We start from the raw sequence: 19395 nt of genomic DNA, 5'->3' as shown, positions 1-19395 counted from the left end.
CACCAGGTGATGCTGCGAGGATGGGGCAGTGTGCTGCAGGAGTCAGCATTCCCCACTGCTGTGCCATACGCCTCGGTCAGCAGTTCTGACTTCCCCTCAGATAGATTATGTTGTCGACTAATAACCACATAAAATATTCAGGAGCTTACCGCTCTGCCAGAGGCACTGCGGAGATAAGCGTGCCAGGAGATGGATGGGTTGTGGGCCTGGGAAGCTTGCTCTGCACCAAGAACTTGAGGGGGGTGGGTTGGGTGCACGTGGCTGGGCTCAGCTTTCAGGAAGGGGATTTATTCCCTAAGCAGCAGCCCAGTCTTGCACACGGAGGTATTTCTGCCTCATCCCACTGGAGGGAGAGCAATTAGCAGGGACCTGCTTCTGGAGGGGACTAAGCAGGGAACACAGCCACCCGCAGTCCCATCCCTGCTCCCTGGATCCTTGTCAATGTTAAATGCACACACAGCTCTGGTGAAGCAATGGGAAGCCTGGGACGACTCTGACCACCAGTGGGGTACCATCCCTGGGAGGGTGGGTCCCTGGTCTCCAAAATGCTCCATGCTGGATGCCAGCACCACGACTTCCTCTGCCAAAGCCCAGACTTGGGACCCTCTCACCACCCTGGGCAGTCACAAGGACCAGTCATGGTCTCTAGTGACTTTTCTTTCTGTCAAGACCACACATGTCTTGAGGGGCTGGAGCCAGGGATGAGATGCTGGAGATAGATACTGTGACAGCAGCGGCACAGTGCTGGTTGTAGCAGAGGTGGAAACAGCTCCAGAATGAAGGGTGCAGGCAGGAGTTCAGTGTGGCACCAGGAGCCATGCTCTGCACCAGCGTGCTGGAAATTGCTGCCCAGCTCAGGCAGGAGGAGAAGCCCCTGGGGGTCACAGGACTGGTCACACTCATGCTGCGTCTCCATAGGCTCCTTCATAGGAGCCTCCATAGGCTGCATTCCATCTTACTGTCTGCAGGCCACCTATTACAAGCGCCATAAACTCTCCTGTCATCTGGGACCAGCAGCAGCTGTCACAGCTTTTGGAACACCTGGTCTCCCTGCCCTGAGCCCCGAGCCCCCCACAGCCCAGGACTGTGCCCTCTGATGGCAGCTGCTGCCCAGTGAATGCCCACAGGGCTCCCAATGGGTGGCTGGTGAGGCAAGACGAGAGTCAGCATGCTACCTGGTGTGGGCTGATATGCTCAGCAGATGCTGTCAGTTGCTTTTTGGAGCAGGGCTCCCTGTATCTCAGCAGTGTGAGGTGCCTGAGTGTGGCCAAAAGGGACAAGAGCCGAGCGAGAGAGCTTCCACCGCAGATTAGTGATGGGACAGAGGGAGATTAAAAATTAGTTCCCTGCCTGTCTCCCTCCTTCAAGGAAGAGTTAAATGGACAGCTATTTTCCTGCTTACGTTACTTGTTCTGGAAGGATTTGGTTTGAGGTAGTTTGATCTCTTCTTGGGCATAACAGGAAAGACACATTAGTCTTCACATCATTGCAAAAAGTCCACAGGGGACATGCAGGACAGAAGCATTCCTTGGCATGTCTGAGGTGGGGACGTATGGCTGATGTTCGCATGGCATTTCACCCATTGTGTCCGGGTGCATTACTAGTCCTGGTGCTTGGTGTTTAGGCAATGCCTCCTGCCCAGTGCCAGGATCCCAAAGGAGAGCTGCAGGAAGCTCTCAGTACTTCCCACGCTCTGCGTGCAGCTCTCAACTCACTTTTGAGCCAGTCTAGCTGGGGCTTCACAGCATCACAGTCACGTGTGGGCACTTAATGGGAGGAGGGTTGTGGGGTCAAGTGCTTTTTGCATGATGGAGTCCGCCCAACTCTTTTCTTCTCGCCTCCTCCAATGCCAGAAGCTCCAAGGGACACTTGTCTCCACCATCCAGGTCCTTTATGCTGGCTTTCAGCCTTGCCAGTGCATTGGCATAAACCGTAGCAGATGCAGCCAAGGAGTGAAGTTGATTAGCCTTTACCTGTACATTGCTTCACAAGTGGCTTTGCATCTCTCTCCCACAGCTCTTCTGCCAAAGGATGGATGCTCTGAAAACCCCTCCAAAAACCATCCCACCTCACTCCCCTGCCTTCGGGGTTGAGGTGTGGCCCTGGGCATTGCCCCTAGGGAGAGGGGGTTTCTTTCTGTGGCTTTAGAGCTCTTTGGGCTGCCCTTTGCAGCAGTCGGTCTGCGAGGATCGAGGCTGGTCAAGGAGAGAGCAGTGATGCTGCTGCCTGCACACATCTGTAACCAAACCTGCAGGGACCAGCAGGTAAGGGGCAGGAAAGCCTCCTGGTGTTGGTGCATGCCGCCTGCCTGCATGGACTTGGTTTGTCAGCACAAGTTGACATTTGTGCAAAGGCAGCAGCACCAGCCAACAGCTACATCTTCCTCTGAGTAGGCTTAACTGGAGAAATTCTGGATGTCTACAAAGGCCATGTGGCAGCTGACAGCAAGCACAGCTTCACAGCTAGCATCTCTTCTCGCAGGAGGAAGGGGATTTGTAATCACCCATGCAAGGTTGAGCAGCCTGACCCACAGCAGAGCCACAGAGCTCCACGGTGTGCAGGCAGCGAGTGGGTACCAGCAGTGGCAGGTGCCCCGGGGTGTCCAGAGAGCAAGACGAAGGGGCATTCCACAGGCTGGGGGGCAGCTGAGGGGATGCAGCAGCTTGGTCTTGGCTCTGGGCATGCACAAGCACCGTGCACCCGGAAAAGTGTGGGACAAGGGGCACTGAGATTTAGTAAAACATATCACCCAGCCGTGGCACTGCAGGGTGATTTTGTTTTGTAAAAGGATTTATTCATAAAGCCACGGCATCTGCAAACCAATCTTTGTCCTGCGGGCCCTGCAACGTGTGTATAAAGTAAATTAGAATAAGGTCTGCATGTGAAGGTTATAACTAACACAATACTGGTTAGGAATGGGGAGGGAGGGAAAGAGTTGGAGGGAGAGAGAAAAAGGCAGAGGAAGAGGGAGGGGAGAGCCCTTTCATAATTCACAGTTCCTGAAATAAAAATAAGGCTGGAATCATGTTTTGAGTAGAAGGGAAAGTGCGTAGGAAGTGTATACTTGCCAATCTGCCAAAAAAAGTTGCTTTTTATTTTCTTAAGAAGGCAATTATGTATTTTTGTCATCCACTTCCTACTTTGAAGCAGTTGAACCTGCTTTGCTCAAACTTTCCAGAACAATTTGCCCTCAGGCTACAGCCAGAAATGCAACACTTACACACCAAAGATGAAAGTGTGAGAGTGCCGTGGCACTGGCTCCACATATGCAGAGCAGAGGCACCTGCAAACTGGTCATGTCTGCACCTCCATCTCATGGGGCTGGGAGCCACCGGCTCCTCTCACTCCTCCAACTGTGTTTTGCAAAAGAAGGGGAATTTTGAAGCTTCAATTTGTTTTGACTCAGGTCAGAAACTCATCACAGGCACGCAGGGATGCTTAAATGTCAGTGTGACTCCGGAGGAATATCTCCTGCTGCTGCTTCTCCTGAAAGCTCCCACCTTGGGAGATAAGGGACTGATGGAGTTTACATGGTTGACAAAGCTCGGCTGAACTTGGGTCCAAGCTGGTGTTTAGCAGACTCTGGACAGGGAAAGTACATGGGCTTCTCAGGGTCCAGTCCTGAACTCATCATTTACAGAGGGAAATTTGAGACTGCTCAATCCCTTTCAGCCCCATGTCAGTGCCTAATCCTCTCCACCCCAAGTGTGGAGTCTCTTTAGGAATCATTGCAGCATTTGGGTATGCACTGAGTGGCTTTGGTTTTGATTAACTGTTTCACTTGCTGGATGGCTTGGGGTTGAACTGCATGGGTTGTACCTGAGCTACACAGCAACTTGCAGCCTTGCTAGGATGGGCAGAGTCTCAACAAGATTTGCTCACTGTTGGACCCCTGTGCCTCCAACTCTGCTGTATCAGTGGCCCTCAATCCTGCTTGAGATGTCTTCTATTTCAAGGAAGCCATTTGCTCTCTTACCTACAAGTGAGAAAGGCATTTGAGACAGCAAGTTGCCCGAATCTAAGGGTGCTGTTTCACAGCTGGCCTTCAACAGAAGATGAAATGTTTTTTTGGTGATGTCAGTTTGCAGCTTGAGCAGCAGGTTGTTTTGACTCTGCAGAATTGCTATAGCCAGTGGAAGAAACATAAGGCTGCAGGCAAGAGGAAAGGTATCATTTTGGTCCTACACGGTATGAGTTCACCAGGTAACAGCATCCTAAGGCCCCCCAGTTACTTATGCATCTTACCATGCTGACAGCAATTCCTGCCACTGCTCCTTGCCCCACCCTGTCTGCAATATCAAATGCTGCCTATAAATTACTAATAACAAGGATATGTACCTTGGAAAACAAGCTAGTGCCTGTGGGTGGGATGGGATCAATTTTCTAACTCAATGTAAACACTGCAGTAACTTTGATATTCATGGTATTCATATCCACAAGGCAGTAGCTGGGCATTAAGGTCGCTAGATAGTAGCATTACAAGTAGTACATTACAAAGATGCATGGGCTTGAAACCCCCGAGTGCAGATAGGAGTGACCCGGCTATGCCCATATGCATTCCTGCCTGGTGTGATAACTCTATCTTCCTCTTCCTTGTCCCACACATAGCCTTAACGTTGTCTTGTACTTATAATATGACAAATACGATTGTGTCTGGGTTGGTGTGCAGAAAAGAGGTACTGGGTGAAGAAAGACAGCAGTGCCACAGCGGATGGCACCTGTGAGCCACCTGGGTTTGTGTCCTGCCATGCATGTGCTGGATGTCTGCGGTCAGGGCCAGGGAAGGTTCACAAGTGCTGGTGATGGACAACAATAGAGGAAAAAGCAAACATGAGAGAGTTCAGCAGTGCTTTGCAGTTGCCTTGTGAGAGGATCCACCTGTCCCTCTGTGTATCTGAAAGACAAACTGACAAAGATATACCTTGATAATTAAGAACTGCACCTGTTCGAGCTGCACTACAAATTTGATGTGACTTGCAGAACACACGCAATGCAAACCAGTCCTTTATTTCACAGTCCATGTTCTCTTTTTTTTTCTACAAGAGCTTTTTAGCTGGTGCACCTATTCTTAGAAAAAATTAAGGCTGCAGAAGGAGCAGAACTGATGAGGAGAATGGTGTGACCATGAGTATCATGATGAGGAGAAGGCAGTTGTGAATGAACTTACTGTTTGCTGTAATTAAGTAACTGTCTAAATTCCTAAATCTTGATTTTGAAATCGTTTGGTTGACTTGACACGTCCAAGTCCCAGAGCTTTTAATTCAAATATAAAACTTGATTGGCAAATTAATAAAAGGCTGTGAATGAAATTAATGGAAGATTAAAGACCAACAGCTCATGCTGATATAAAAATTACCCCTCCAAAATAGGTTATGCAATAATTAGAATAAGTTACCACTATGTTAATATTAATTCTGATATAACATTTATTCATCGATTGGATTTACTGATTCTCAACGAAGTTCTAAAGCCTTATATACATTTGTTGAATCTTTGCAGGCACTGTTAATCATCTTTATTTTCCATTCTATAATTTCTAAAATTACTATAAAGTGAATTTTCATTAATAAATTGTATAGTTGAGCACTTGAGTTCGCAGTTTCGCTAAGCGAAATGAGATCTAAAGAGCTATTAGGACCATGGAATGGGTAATTGATTAACTAAAATGACTTGGTCAATGCGCTCTGAATCCTCTAACTAGCACATTGTTTCGATGTCAGCCTCCACATCTCGTATCGGCTGGGAAAATTGATAAAAGGGATAATCTGAGAGAGTTTTCATCTGGGTTTTGTTAACAAGCCGCTAAGCCGAGCAGCCTATAGAGTTTTGCATTTAGGCTTTGAGAATTTGTGTCTCTGGCATATAGTTGCAGGTTCATAGCCAGTGTCAGAAAAAGAGAAGGAACTTATTACTTGGTATGCTGGGATTGTGGAGAAGGGCTGCAGCAGGCAGCCTATTTGCAGAGATTTAGTGTGTTACTTTAATTGGGCCGGACGAGGTGTCAGCCGCGTATTCAGAGGGTATGGTAAAAATGCAGAGCAATCTGATGGAAAAGAAAGGCCTTGGTACTCCCGCTTCCTAAACGTGACCTGGGTAGGATTTGTTGCCAAATTCAGGCTTGCTTCTGCTTTTCCTCACTTCAGTACAGATATTATTTCACCCAGCCAACTAAACTGTAGATCAGCAATGTTTCTCAACTGAGAATATTCCAGTATTTTAAAAGAATTTTTTTCTTTAGTAATTATGTTCAGCTTTATCATTACCTGTTGTCTGCTCTACAGCACTTTTGTTAATATGCTGGAATTTTTTATGGACTGTGCTATTTATTGCAATACTCCTCTCTCTGTCTTGTTTTTGGCAGCTGATAACTAAATTGTTTTGTTTCTGATCACTTATTCTTGTTTTATAGTGTAATAAAAAATAAAAACACCCTAGTAAAATTGTGTAAATAGACTGTATGCAGCTGCATATACATGTTTTTGCCTGCTGAATGAATGCATGCACACATCCCTGCATCCTCAGCCCACGCTGTGCTTCCTCCCATTTTCAGTGCTGCAAAGAGCCCTACCTCTGCTGCAGCGGGGGAAGAAAACCATCAGCTATGCACTGGTCCTTGAACCTCAGCTCCATCTTGGCTGACCCTGACTGCCTAAATCCACTTTGGCTAGCCGAACTCTTCAAAGGCCTGTCCACAAAACAAAACAAAACAAAACAAAACAAAACAAAACAAACAAAAAGCAACTTGTTCTGGTTGTGCATCTCTTCTTCTCAACCTTTTGACATCCCATGTGCATGGTGCGGGATACATGATGAGCAACATATCCTGGAGCCAGCTAGCCCCTGGGTCCTGCCCCTGGGATGCTATCCAGCTGCTTCCCAACTCCAAAGTCATGTCAAAACATCTGGTCCCCAGTCTCAAGACATGGCGAAGCTCTGAACCCAAGAACATGGAGCACTCTCGTGCTCCATTTTTGGCGGGGACAGAGATTGGCAATGATGGAGACCTGAAAGCCCTACCACCTGCTACATCTGCTCAGGTAAGCCCTGGCTCTGAGCTTGCCATCTCCTGTGTGAGGACTTGCCTGTTTACACTCGTGGGAGAAGAGCAGAAACCTGTTGCATAAGACGGCACAATCACCTCCCTGCAGCTTACTGCTGCAAATCACATCTCAGCAGAAGATGATTTTCACTTTCCTTGTAACTAATGAAAAACCCTTTAATTCAATGTGTTGACATTAAAGCTCAGGCTGAAGATCTCTTCCCTGGAATACAAATGGAAATGGGACCCCTGCTTTTCCAGATAAAGATAGTTTGAAAGGACTGGTTCATTTTTTCTGTGGATTTAACCTGGATTGGTTTCTTTAGTAATAAAATAGCAGAGAGGGTGCAACCTCTCTGACTAAAATCAGATGTCCCTATTTAGGTCAGATCTGTCCCAAATGCTGTCTTGACAATACAGATGACTAAATCCCAGCCTACTGAGATGGCAGTGGCTTGGCTGGCACAGTGCAGCTCTCCAAGACTTTACCAGGACACCTACATGCCTTTCTGCTGAAACATCTCCCTGGACAGTCATGGAGCAGTACATTTAATCCTGCCAACAATCTCCCTTTCCCTGCTCTTGCATACACATCTCACCTGCAAAAGACCCTGCCTACCAAGACCCCATTCAACCTCTATTTTCAGCATCTGATCTGCTGGTGGACCTTCTCTTGAAAGGATCTCTTTATCATCTACTGGAGAGCAGAGGATAGGAGGAGGCCAAGTCCCCTCTACTTGTGTGAAGAAGTGAATGATGACATTACTCTGCACCCCTCAATCTCATGTGCTTATCAGGGAAGTGGTGGGAGTGCATGGTCCTGAAGAAAATCCCACAGGCACTTCACTGCTTCTATGCTGAAGCAATAAACTGCAATGTGGGACATGTTGGTTATGCCAAGGAAGCTGGTGGTATCTGGGCAGCCGCCTTCTTTTCCTCCACTCCTCCAAGCACAACATGTGATGTGTAAGGGAATACAATGGCCTTTTCTCCACCTCTCCAACCAGCTTACATATTCCCACTTGCACCCCTTCACTCTCTCCCTGCTCTGTAGCCCATGCACTAACTGATCTCCCACCCATGCCCCATCTACCCACTCCCACTGACTCTAGTCTGGATCTGAATTTCCCAGATTTAAACTGCACACCAGTCCCTCTCTAGAGGATCTACTTTTATCCTATGCTTATCCAGCCTCAGGTTCCCACAGACACCCTGAGCATGTCTCCTGCTTTCTCCCAACATCCTGCCACCACCCCAGAGACAAAGACCTGCATGTATGTGGTCAGCACATATGAAGAAGCCTTGCTGCTCTCCTGGGGTCTTGTTCTGGAGGTACCTCCTGGAGAAGCCTCCTGGAGATGCTTCTGGTCCAGCTGTGCATGAAGGCTGCAGAGATGTTGAAGGTGGAAGGTAGTCACTCAGACACAAATAGGAGATCCATCATGGAGTTCTGCTGTGTGCGCATGCACAGTGAGGCAATGTGTTCATATTTTGCTATCTGAGTGCAGATATTAAATGCAAATTTGTCTAAGTAAGTCCTCTTGTCTTCAGGTGAGGCACACGGTTATCTGGCAAGTGCTTGACTGCTTTCTCCTTACCTTATGTGAACAACTCTCACAATCAGAGAGGAGCAAAAAAGTCTTGCATTTTTGGAAAAGTGCTTGGGAGCAGTTGATGTGAATCACTGCCAAGCATAAAGACATTTAGAATGGCTCTAGATACCTGCTAGATTAGTAAGATGAATCACAGTCATCGTGACCTCTACATGTGTCTGGCAAGTTGTTCTCTTGTTACCTAGTGAGCAATCTGTTTTTCATGAACCCAAAATAACAATGTTTAGGAATACATTTTTTTTTTTCTTCTCAAGCTCTGTGTGAGTCACTAGCACTGAAGAAAAAAGAAGGAGGAATCCTCTACATAGACATGCACATGGCTCAGGAGCAAGGACTTCTGAACAGGGAACAGTCCAGCCTCTGGGTCGAGAGCGGTGTCTCAGTGACATCTCCTCCTTTACTGGGGTTACCGACTTGGCACAAGGTAAGTGTTGTGTACCTGGAGTCCCCGCTGACAGACCTGCATTGTGTGCACCTCTTCATCCACAGATTATCATCTCCTGTGCGTCCTCCTGTCATCTCATTTGCCTCCCTAAGAAGTGCTGGCATGGATCCCATGGTAAACTTGCTGGCTGCTGCCAGCCCTCTGCCAAAGCTTTCCTCTCAAATCTGAAACAAGAGCAGGTTGTACGCTTGACATTTTTCAGCAACTAAGCCAAAGTATACAGGAAATGATATTTTTACCTTCTTCTCTGTGCCCTTTTCTTTCCTCATGTCTATTTGCTTCTGTCTTCGTTTGCCTCACCAAAAAAAAAAAATCAAAATCAAGCGTCACCAATTCAATAACTGCCCTTTCAATATGTGCTTGTCCAAAATGGCTCCGAGCAACAGGGCTGCAGGGTCAAGGACTTGCCCTTAGAGACTCTTTAAACTAAAAGGAGCAAGGTGCAGTGATATTTTTAATGTTGAAAGCTGTGTTTTTCTCCCTTCTTTTCATAGGCATTTACTGACAGTTCAGATCTTCCACGGATGTTTGTTTGCAGTGGATGTATGCCAGCTGTAACTTAGACACAGTTAAATATTTTATGTAAAACCAGGATTGCTTCCCTTCTGCGACCACCCCACAACAGCCACAGGCAGGGTGACTTACAGATGAGATTCAACTCTCCAACTGCCGGTGCGAGTGCCGGCAGGAGCCCCTTGGGCAGCACAGAGGCAGGAGCTCACATTTCTGGGAAGGCTTACATCTTTTTAAAACTTTTACACTGCAAGAACCAAAAATAATCTGAAGCAACTGGAAAGCTGAATTTCTCTGTTTAAAGAAGCATTTGATAGCAGCAGACGCATAAGGGAAGGGGAAGCAGTGCTGAAATGGGACAAACAGAGCAAAGCAAGCATGTGAGGTCCAGAACTACACCTTGTGCTTGTGTATCTGCATCTAAATGGATGGCTGGATACTTTTACCTCCAGCCACTGTTCCTGAAGGGCCCAGCCCAGCAGCCCAGAGCCCAAACAAGATGCTCGGGGACTACAATTCATGCCCAGTCCCATTGTACTGGTGTACCCCACACATGCAGGCAGCGCACAGCACCCTGGGCTGTGCACCCCACTGCGCAGCAGTAGAGTCCCGTGGGGAAACCCCAAAGCCCCTCCAGATCCCTTGTGCATCCTCACTTTCCCCTGCAAAGGGGACCTGGCTTATCACCCCAAGACCTTCTTCCGCCATCCCAACAAGGGAGGGGGCCAGATTCTGACCTGCCACCATTCCTGGCCATGGGGCTGAGCTGTGCCTCTGCTCGAGGACAGAGGGCGTTTTCATCAGGATGCCTCTGGCAAGCACAGCGCAAGCTTGCCAGGGATGTGGCACCAAAGGAGCCTGGCAGCATTGCCTGCCAGGTGCCCCATGCATGCCGAGCCAGGAGAGCCCTACACCGGCAGGGCTCATGCCATGATGGACAGCCACAGAGAGGACCAGAAATGTTCCTTATTAACACAGAAATTTATGCTGCCTATAAAATACATTCGCAGTTTACATATTTAGTAACCCAATTAATACTCTGCGACAGACATTTTAGTGTAACTAATTCTAGTCTGTATGCTCCCTTTATAGTGATATAAATGGCTTTGTGTCATGCTATTGATCTCTGTGGCCATGGGATTTCACAGCACAGCCCTCCATTCATCCCAGCTACCCAGGGAAAGTCCACAGGCTTCAGATCCCCCTGTAAGTCATTTGCCCCTGGGGTGCATGATGGGGAAAGCGAAACCCCAGTAAAAAAGAGCAGCATCCTGCCCTGTTGGGGGGTGTGGGATGTGGGTTTGGCAGCTGGGATGGGATGGGTGGCTCTAGCCCCATGTCCCCTCTGCAGAGCCAGCTCCAGCCCACTGGTCTCCAGCCTCTTGCCCGGTGCCATGCAATGATGGGAACACCATCTTGTCTAGAAACCATCACCCAGGCGGGGTCTTCCCACATGTCTGTAGTGATGCGGGCCATGGTGCTCGCTTCCAGCTCAGTGGCAGGGTTGCCATGGAAACTAATACTGTTGATTTTTTCTGATTTCCAAACCCAGCCCGTGGCATCAGTGCTCCTATCCACAGTGCCCAGAGGGAGATTCCCCCAACAACAGCCGATAGGGGGCAGTTACTCCCCCCCGCTCACCCTACAACCCTGTGTCTGCCCACAGCAGAGCCCACCCTAGCCCTGAGTGTGAGCACAGCCACACTGCTCTCACATGCTTGCAGCTTTCGAAGACTTCCCAGCAATCCGCACAGGATACCTTGGCGGTATGTCACATCACATCTCCACTCCTCACCCTCAAAAACACCCCCTTGGCAAACATCACCTCCAGCAGCCTGCAAAGCAGTCCCCTTGCCCTGCTCCATGTCATCAATGCAACATCAGGTGCTCGGGCAAGAGAGTCAGCAGAGGAGACCAAACGCCCACGAGCACCTTTCCAGAAGAGGTGCTGGTAGCAGGGTGTGGAGGCAGGAGAAGAGACACCAGAGCTCACTGGAGGGATGGAAGGGAAGGGCAGACGTGATGTGCCGGCATTTCCTGGAAGAAGGGGAGGGTGGATGTGGTGCTAGCTCTGAGCAGGGAGGCATCAGGAGCCAGCGCTGGGGACAGCGGTGTGTGGGAATGGGATGTGCACTGCAGTGAGGTGTCCTTAGGCAGAGCAGATACTCTCTGCCTCCCTACTTTCCTATATCCAAAGGCTGCATTTTCATTATTCATCCCCCTTCAGGGGAACTATCTCATAATAATAAAAATGTCAGAAGGAATACACAAATACATACATACACTAAATGAGGAGTTACCACAATGCACAGAGAGATGTGGTGATTTATGGGAGCCTGGGCTGCCACCTTGGTTTCCCCCGTGGTGTGGCAGTGGTCCCCTGCCCCAGGCAAGCGAGGCTGTGTGCAGGGAGGTCAGGGGAGATGCCCACGGTGGCCCTCAGCCTTGAGGCAGGCTCCTGGGTAACAGGTACCTGGGTACCACGGCTCCCTGCATCCATTATCTGAAGCTCCTGCTTGGCTGCAGGCTCTGCTGCATCCCAGTGTCTTTGGTGCCCCTTTCTCCATTGCTCTTTGCTCCTGGCCCAAGCCTGGGCTGAGTATCTGAAACTGCCCAGGCTGCAGCAAAGCTGTGCTCTGCAAACCCAGCAGTGATGTATGGAAGTGTCCCCATCAGCGATGGCAGTTCAGGATGAGCACAGCTTCGGGACTGCCAAAGCTCGCTTCAGCATTGGCTCACTGGGAGCCCTCTTTCTCTGCATGAGCATGTGTTCCAAGTCATCATGTCCTGACACAGAGAAGCAGAGCAGGTAAAGGCCAGTGCTTGCTCCCTGTCCTCAGCTTTGCTCCTGGCTGCAAGGGACTGGGTTTTCCCATTTTGCAAGGCTCAGTGTGCAGATGCGACTCTGAAAAAAGCTGGTTGACAGTCCTACAAGCTGGGTGCAGGTAGATAGATAAGTTGGAAACCAAGAAGGCTATGCACACAGCTGCCCCACCTTGCAGAAGAAAATCATGCCCACGGCTTCCAGGGATGGTGGCATGAAGAAGGCACCAAGCACACACATGCACATGGCTCTGTGTTGGGGCTGCTGAGTGCTTGCTGCCCTCTCAATCATCTGCTCAGGGGGCCTGGCAAGTAACACAGCAGCTCTACAAACGACGCAATTGGAAATGCAGCAGGGAAGAGCTGGGATTAATCTCTTGCCCAGGTATCACCGTGTGTATCTGCATGGATGTATGGGGTGCCTGGCTGTACATGAAGCCCACGTAGGTGTGGGTGTGTCTCTTCTGTGTACGTGGGTGTGTGCGGGCACATGCAGCTTATGCTGTATGTACATGCTGGTGTTGTCATATGGCCGGGCATACGTGTGTGCACGTGCATGAGCCAGGGAAGGGACATGGCAGATCCTCAGGGGGATATGCTGAGGATCTCCCTGTTGCAGGCTGTCTCTTTCCTGGTAAATAATCTCTTCACCCAGAGCTGGGCACATGTAGAGTTAATGCTGAGTGCATATGTTTATGATAAAACAGTTGATTTATCAGAACTGTCACCCACTAATCACTGGGGGAATTGGAGCACTCGCACTTCCCACAGAGCTGCAGCGCTAATGCCATGCTACTAATGCAGATTTGCAATGCAGCGCCACGCCAAGAAAACCCTGGGATGTACAGGGGCAGGCATGAACTGCAGAGAAACAGCACGCACCTGCACATCTGGCCAGCAGCAGCAACCCACTCACCACAGGGAAGAAGGCGATTCCCATGGGGAAGGGAAAGGAAAAGCAAGGAAGTCTCACAAGCAGAGGTCATGAGTTTCCTAAGACAGGGCAGTAACTATTGCAAAGTTGTTTGTGCTAAGGATCTTGAGAGCTCAAAGGTTGGGATTACAAGTGTCTTTTTGGCTGCAAATCTGGTCCTCTCCATCAGGCAGAGACCACCCTTTCTCTGCTCCAGTGGTGACGGAGACACCTGGGCATTTGGGAAGACATCACAGGGTCCTTCATCCCAAGGAAGCAATGGCTGTACTCCCTGTAAGAAGCAGCACAGTCCCTCCAATGTGGCTGACACCTCTGTGCAGACTGAACCAAGATGTCACCACCCCTGCATCCAGCTCTTCCTGGTCTGTGGTGTCTGCAGGAGGTCTCCTCACTCCTTGTGCCATGGGGCATCTTGCTGGATTCAGCCCCACAAATGCTCCCCTGTTCACGGTGCAATGCTGTGGACAGAGGAGGATCCCATGGGTATCGCAGAAGAGCATCTTTTTTCACCTACAAGCTGTCAGGTCTGGTTACCATCAGATACTTGCAAAAATCAGCTTTTGACAGTGTAGGAGTGGAGGAAAGCTGCTAGACCTCTACCTGGTGCAGATTGCTTGTATTTGAGTGCATATTATGTCAAAATCAGGGGAAAAAAATATTTGCCAAGCAAACCCTCCGGTACATCTGAGGTCCTTCCTGCTAAATCAAGACTGGCAATGCCTGCTGCTCTCCACCTGGGATGGTAAGAGACAAAATCAGCAAAGGGTCTGATTTTCTTCTAATATTGCTTTGGATGTCATCTGTTCCTCAAAACAAATATTTCATAATTTGAGGTTTCTGGGAGATCTTCAGTTGTATCATGAACAAAACTCCTGCCAGAAAGAGCATTTGGTATTTCCTTTGCCAAGCTAACACTTATTTCTTGAGTAATATTTCATTATATTTTCAGGTCCTTCAAAAGTATAAGGCTTTGTTTCATCACTCTCTTCAACTTAGAGTTTCAATGTCTCTTTGCTGAAGAGCGCTCTTGTACCAGATAGACCATGCATCTATCTGATGCCTACTTTCCAGGCAAAACATATGGGCTGGCACTTTCTGCTGAGAAAGTGCATTTGCTTGGTCTGAGCAGTCTTTGTCAGACTTTGGCAGCTCATTTCAGTAGATGTCGTGAAGAAGTTTCTTGGTAGCTACGTGAGTCTCCCATTCCCAGCTCAGTATTTGTGTAGAGAACTGGCCAAAGAATAACTCTTGATCAAATATGTTTTCTTACACAGCTGCTAGTGCAATTCTTCTGGTTTTGTTGGTGTCTCGCTGCATTTTGGGATGAGTAAATGCCCACTGATCTGCTCAGTCTGCAGGTGGCAAAGTGCATAGCTTTATGCAAGAAGCAGTGTTTGCGTGGAAACTTCAAACCACAACTTTCAGGTGGCACTGGAAGGACTCCAGGCTAAAGTCTGTTCCCAGCTGATTTTTTTCTCATGGCGTATCTCTACTTTCAGCAAGGTAAACAGCATAAAATCCTCTGAAAATGGCAGAGGGGGTATAATCTGGAATCTGATGGACTGTTTACAATTATTCAGTCTTTGAATGACAGTGCAGAGCCACATGGTCATGGCAACATACTTTGTGAGATCTTGTCTAGACTACAAGAGGATTAATGCCAGGGGGAGATTTTCTTTGTCTTAGTGATTTTTGGACAACTTCAGTCAATTGCAGTAAGCCTGGATAATTGCTGTGTGTGGTTTTTCCCCAGATCCTATTAACAGCAGTAATTTTAGCTATTTCTATGAACAAACAAGGTGAAGATAACTGGTTCTGCCTCTTCTGATGCAGCCGCTGGAGCATCAGCAGCTGTTCGGGGACATCATGTCTGCAGGCAGGAGGTGAGCTGCATTTGCACTGGGTGTGCATTGATACCCTCCCTGCATGCTGACGGTGGCTGCTTCTCCCTCCTGACTGACGTGGACACTGCAGAAACCTCTTTGCAGCAAACTCATGCCCACTAAAATGCATGTGTATCTTTGCTGCTAGTGACTACAGGGCTTGTAATAAACTGTCTTCCCGACGTGGCTTTTTGTGCTGGCTTTTTGTTCAAAGCTTCCTGCTCGCAGGCTTTTGGATACAGAAAGGCAAGTATAAATGATTAACAGAAGTTTTAATAAATCCTAACGGGGTCTTTTAGACTGATAGATCACCAGAGATTGTTTATTACTGTGTCTTGTAACTCATATAACATGCTTTATTACTGTGCTTACAGTTATGTATAAAATGTCTGCAACACACTTCACCATAGACTAAATCTTCAGGGACTCACTGGGAGGTGAACGCAAAACTTTCACCCTTAATTTTTGGAAATATAAGGTCTTCTGTCCATCTACCTGTCCGTTGGTCTTGGCATTGACCCTCGGTGTGCCATTCCCACACTGCTGCTCCACATGACCCCGTAGGCAAAGCTGTGCCCTCGTCATGGGGTTGCTGTCACTCCCTTTTTTCAGTGGGGCAAGTGGAGCATCAGGAAGCACAGCCTCACACTCACTGAGCAGGAAAGTGGCTTTTTTTACAGTGGATGCCCTGGTCTGCTTTGGCTGTGCTGTGGTCAGGTCCGTGCTACACCCAGCCAAAGGCAGTGAGCTCACTCCTGAGGGTGCTGGGTCAGCTCTGGGTGCTGAGCATCCTGCTAGATTTTATAATGAGGTGAGAGGTAGCTTTTCCTTTTTAGTGTGACTAATGTCAGCATTTGGCAAAAATAGCAGCAGTGCCATTCTGGCTCCCCAGCCCGACGTCTGGAGGCTGCTACTCATGTTGTGCTCAGACCATATCTTGCAGAGAAAGGTAATTGTATGGCGGGACTAAGACATGAATTTAACTCCTATTTTTTTATGCTGTGGCTCCAGCAAGAGACTACAGCTAAAAAGCGACCAAGGCAATTAATTACCAACGTCTGCTGCCTGGTGCAGGACCAGAACGAGAGAGAAAACAAGGCAGAGTGCACTGCATTCCCCACAGATAGGAAAAAATGGACTGATGTGTACTTCTGCTGACACGCTCCAGAATCAGAGAGTCTTTGTTCACATGAGCTTAAGAGACAGCTAGGCTTGGCTAGACAATAAAAGGGAAAAGGAAGGAAGCCTTATAAAGGCTCTGCAGGCTGCTCACTTCCCAGGCTCCCTAGGGTACCAATGCTGGTGCTTCCCAGGGAATGGGGGCTCCAGCACTGGATGCATCTGTGCAATGTTGGGTCTCTGCAATGCCACCCATCCTGGGCCACAGTGATCACACTCCTTGCTGAGCAAGGATCAGATGATTGCAATCTCTGCTCAGTGCTGTTGGCTAGAGGGATTTGGAGAAAAGACTATCAATCCCTGTAAAACATGGAGCCAGAGACTCCAGGTATGACAGAGAAGATGTTTTTTCATTTTGCAAATTTGTTTCATAAACTTTGCAGGCTCTTCTGTTAAAGCACTGAGCAAGCCTGCAATAGTTTCTATAAATTTTGCATATTTTTCTGACTATAAACATGGTTTCTGGTGAGCTGGCAACATAAGCCATCCATTTCCTTCAGGAGCAGCGCACACCTCTTGTGGGCAGGCTGGGTTACTTCTAGGGTGCCTATGAACTTAGTGTGAGTTAAAGCAGGCAATGCATTTAAGAAAAAAAAAACAGTAGGAAAGTAAAAACAGTTTAAAACTCCCATAATCATGTTTGTCTTACTGTAGTAAATGAAGCACCTTTGTGTGACTGAAGCCAAAGCCCCAGACATCTTCAAAGGCAGCTTGTCCATATGGTGAGTTGAACCAGAGTTTTTCCCCTTCCCAAGCTAGTGCCTGGATGGCTCCTGGGGTGGCCTGATCCTTGCAGGGGAAGGGAGGAAAGAAAGGAGAAGGAAAGATTAAAGCATGTGACACTGCCCATACTAACGATGAGACATCTGACAGCTGTTTCTCGATTCCTTGGTGGTTTCCTGGCCGTCCACCTGCACCAGGCTGGTGTAAGCCTGCGAACCCAGATGCTCACAGCGTTTGCTGATGACACGTCGAAGGACGTATTTTCCCTGAGTCTATTCACTGTGTCGACTTTGGAATGGAAAGTCTTGTCGAGTTTTTAAATAATAACAATTTTGTATGCATTTGACTATTTCTGCCCTGTATGAGCCAATATAAACTCTATCTCATTTATCAATTAGCATTTATAAAGTCCTTATCACCATGGAATCAAAACACTGTAAATGGATTAAAAAATAAGCAGGCTGCCTGGGGGAGTCAGTAACTTCATCTACTCTGAATTTTGTGAAACAGTGTGATCTCATTGGGGTGACAGGGACATGCACAATTTTTAGACACTTCACAAAATTTGAGAAAGGAGTCATTGAAAATAATTAGAGTAATTACTCCAGAATTAAGCAACTCTTTATTCTGGACCTGAATGTTCATGCAGGGAGCTATTCTGGAAGAGCTATTCTGGAAGACTTCATTCTCCAATAGCTCTGCTTACTAGCTTACACTAAATAATTTTAACAGCCTCACCTACATATCAGTTCACCATTGTGGAGCCATTCATATCAATGCAAAGTGCCTGTAAAGCAATGCCAACACAGGATGCTGATATTTCCAGCCACTTTGAAGTGGAGTAACTGATTGCAGCAAAATGAAGGTAATGGTCCTGCTGTCATCAAGAGGAGGAGGAGATGTCCCCAGGTGCTTCATAACTTCGCGTTAAGGCAAGCCATTTGCTCCAAAGCTGACCAACCATGAACTACATCACCATTTCAACAGTGGGAAGCAGAAATGGGCATCAGGAAGCCTTGCTGCCAGGATTAGCAAATGAAACCGGTAAGGTCTATCTTAACCCAAGGTGTGAATACGCCAAGACTGTTTTAGGGTTGCAGCTCAAGGAGCAACACGTGGAAACCAGGACACCGCTTTCCCATCTTCTCCCCTGTCATCTCTCCTGCTAGGGAGCTTCTGGCGTGTCCTACTTCAGCAGGAAAAGTGGGACTGCCACACCATGGTCACATGTGACAGTCACTCCTTGGTCCTTGGCAAGGGGTGCACAGGCAGCAAGCAGTCACAGAGCTCCTGGAGCTGAGGGAGATGGCATGGGCTGAGCAACAAGCAGCCATCCTCACTAATGGAAGAGCGTATTTTTGGGAGCAGTCCAGGTGCTAATCACCTGCAGCATCTGGGCTGTGGCCACCAGTATCATGAGGCATTAGATTAATGATCTAGCAGTCAGAGTAAACAATGCATTGACAGGACTGTGCTGGATGCTCATCCCCTTCCTCATGCAAGAGTAGTAATTCTGATTTTGTTTCTATTGCTCAGGGTCAAGCAGAGACCAAGAATTGCACAGCTGAACTCTGCCCTGGACAAGTAACCCTCCACAATGGGACACTCCTTTTCTGTGCTAATGAAGTGCCACACAATGTCACCTCAAACTGTCAACAGAAGAAAAAGCATAATGAGAATATATACAGGACATATGATTATCATTCTAGGGATGTGTTAAAATAAGAATATTCATGAGAAATCATTTGTTTATCCAAGTAGCATTGAGCATTCATCAGTGAAGGAATGGACTCGTAGTAGCCACGAGTCAATATTTGTCCAATATTAGCAGAGTGGATGCAGTCATTTTGGGCATCAAAATAGTCATCACGCTTTGATTTCAGAGAAATCTGCGTGGTTCCCTGCTGTGGTGTAAAAAACTCCAACCTTTGTAAATACTGAATGTCACATCAAGGACAGAGGGCCCAGGAACTAAGAGGCTATTCTTGTGTTTACACACTGAGCATTTTCATGCTAAATTGGCTTTGGGATGCAGGTGCCAGATGAAAATCACCATGGCCATGTGATGCTAATTGCTTACGCAGAGCAGAAACACACTGCTGGTTTAAATTTGCTTTAGAGACGTGGATGGGTTAACTGCATGCTGGGCCAAGCACTGTGTCCACACCAGAGCGCTCTTTAATCTCCCAGTTATCTCATAAGCTTCTCCGCTAGCCTGTTCTTACCCACTTGGTACACCATGC

This window comes from Platalea leucorodia, assembly GCF_965183815.1.
Source record: "Platalea leucorodia genome assembly, chromosome: 11".
NCBI classification, from domain to species: Eukaryota; Metazoa; Chordata; class Aves; order Pelecaniformes; family Threskiornithidae; genus Platalea; species Platalea leucorodia.
Note: the sequence above shows the minus strand (reverse complement) of the source record.